Here is a 2,500-nt window from a genome sequence, read left to right as displayed (position 1 = left end):
AAATATCAAAAACATAAAATCTCATAAAACATTCAGAGATAAAAAAAAAAAAAATATATATATATATATATATATATAAATAAAATAAACCACCAAAAACAAACAAAAAAAATCTCAGAAACATCTAATTAAATTAACTCTCAAAAACAAAAAAAACATAAAAGCTCATAAAAACATATATAGGTCACATTTAAATAATAAAAAGAATAAAATAAAAGATCAAAAACAAAACCATAAATCATGAATGAATAAAATCATCTCTTTTACTGCACCAGAATGCCTTTTGAGGGTTAAAAGTGTAAATTTCGCTCCTTATTGTAAAACTTCATTTCTATTTTCCAGTTTTTATCCTGGCATCACTGAATCCTGCAAAGTGTTTTTGGTGTTTTTCGGTCATCCTAATGGTGATGGATCTATTTACTGAGCTTCAATAAGGAATGCCGCTGTCCTCGGATCGCTCTCGGAAAAACGCACAGCACAAACCTGTTTGGATCGATTAGTCTGCCGCTTTTAGATGCGGCATGTAATCGAATCTGGCCGTCTGAAGCCAGTTAGCACGCTAATGTGATTAGCCCACAAATGCATTGAGTAAAAAAGGCCAAAGGCTTTTATAGAAACGGCTGGGTCAGACCTACGACATACAAACGGCCTGCAATTGATCTCTAATGAAATCTGTCCGTGCTCGTGTGATTGGTCAAATGCTACGCTTGCTGTTTCTGATGGGATTGGGTTTATTGCCAAGATGCTGAGACCACTGAGACACGAATGTGCGTATAAAAGCGTAACACTTCTGTTTTTTGTGCAATGTTTTATTTAAAAGACAAAAACACAATTAAAGTCTATTTTAGGGCAATTTAAGCGTTTATTTTATTTTATTTAGGATAAGTGTCTTGATCAAGAGCAAAAAAGGGATAGCAGATTTTATTTTTATTATTATTTTATTTAGGAGAAGAGTCTTTATTAAGAGCATTTTATTTGTTGATCAAGAACATAATAGTAATAACAGATGTTATTTTATTTTTTTTTGCATTTTTGATTTAGGTTAGGAGTCTTGAACAAGAGCATAAAAATGACAGTAGGTTTAATTTTATTATTATTTTTATTTTATTTAGGTTAAGTTTATTGATCAAGAACATAATAGTAATATTAGATTTAATTATATTTATTATTTTTAAATTTTATTAGATTTTATTTTACTTAGGAGAAGAGCCTTTATCAAGAGCATAATATAGTAGATCTAATTTTATATTTTTATTTTGTGCATTTTATTTAATTAGGTTAGAAATTTTGAACAGGAACATAAAAGTGACAGTAGGTTTCATTTTTATTATTTTTTCATTTAATTTTATTTACGTTAAGTTTGCTGACCAAGAACATAATAGTAGAATTTATTTGTATTATTTTTGCATTTTTGATTTAGGTTAGGAGCCTTGAACAAGAGCAAAAAAGTGACAGTAGGTTTAATTTGATAATGTTTTCATTTTATTTTATTTAGGTTAAGTTTGTTGATCAAGACTAATAGTAATAGTACAGTTTATTTTTATTTATTTATTTTTAGTATTTAGGAGAAGAGCATAATAGTGCTTTTTACTTTACTTTAAATTTTACTTTTTTTAGTTTTGCATTTATTTTATTTTATATGTAAAGCTTGTTGGTCAGAAGAATAATACTGATTGTATATTATAGATTTTTTTTTTTAAATAAATCTAAAGGAAAATTATTTATTATTATTTATTCAGTAAACATTATGTTTCTGGCATGATGTTATATTTATATCTAAAATGCAATACAAGTGGATTTGGAAAAAAAAAAAGCGTCTTATAGAAATGTATCTGACGAATAAATAATATATAATTTTGAAGACCAGTGTGAGACTGATCCTACTGTGAACACCTGAATGTCATTAACATCAGTCGAGAATAAAAACAGAAGCATCTGCGGCCCAGAAAGACCTGCAGCATTTCCCACAAGACTTTAATGACTTTCTCTTCTCACAGGACCAGACTGAATTAGACCGTCCGACTTCTTGTGATCAGAAAGACCTGCAACTGAGCACTAAACACTCAAAATACAGGATACTTACAGAAATGATATATAAAAGCTTTTTTAGTACAACATTTTTATTGATGTATTATATTCATGACAGTTAAACTCATTTAACCCCTAGTCTCATTACTGTACGTGTCCAGATGTTTTACTTTTTAAATTGTTTGTAAATAATAATTATGATTAGACTGTCACAATAGTGCAATAGAGTAATTTAGAAGAGAAATATAGTATCATTTAATGTAATTTATAGTAAATATTTTAGTAAAAGCAAAAAAATTGGCATAAAATTTGCAAAAATACTACCACAATGAATAAACAAAACAATAAATACAAGACACTTCCACAAACTTATATCTCATTATTCTCAATGATGAGTAAACAATTCTGATTAGTGTAACTTCCAAAACATTTTCTTATAATTCAATCTAATTTACATTATATTTTAGTAATT

The 2,500-nt window shown here is 27.7% G+C and overlaps 1 protein-coding gene across 1 annotated transcript in view; it reads right to left on the bottom strand.

Annotated features, from left to right (window-relative positions):
* Positions 1-2,500, bottom strand: part of LOC141334928 (colorectal mutant cancer protein-like) — a 37,022-nt gene that overhangs the window by 33,584 nt on the left and 938 nt on the right. The gene's annotated exons all lie outside the window — the stretch shown is intronic.

The sequence above is a fragment of the Garra rufa genome, chromosome 5 (assembly GCF_049309525.1).
Source record: "Garra rufa chromosome 5, GarRuf1.0, whole genome shotgun sequence".
Lineage (NCBI taxonomy): Eukaryota > Metazoa > Chordata > Actinopteri > Cypriniformes > Cyprinidae > Garra > Garra rufa.
The sequence above is the reverse complement of the archived record's forward strand: the minus strand, read 5'-3'. Positions and strand labels throughout refer to the sequence as shown.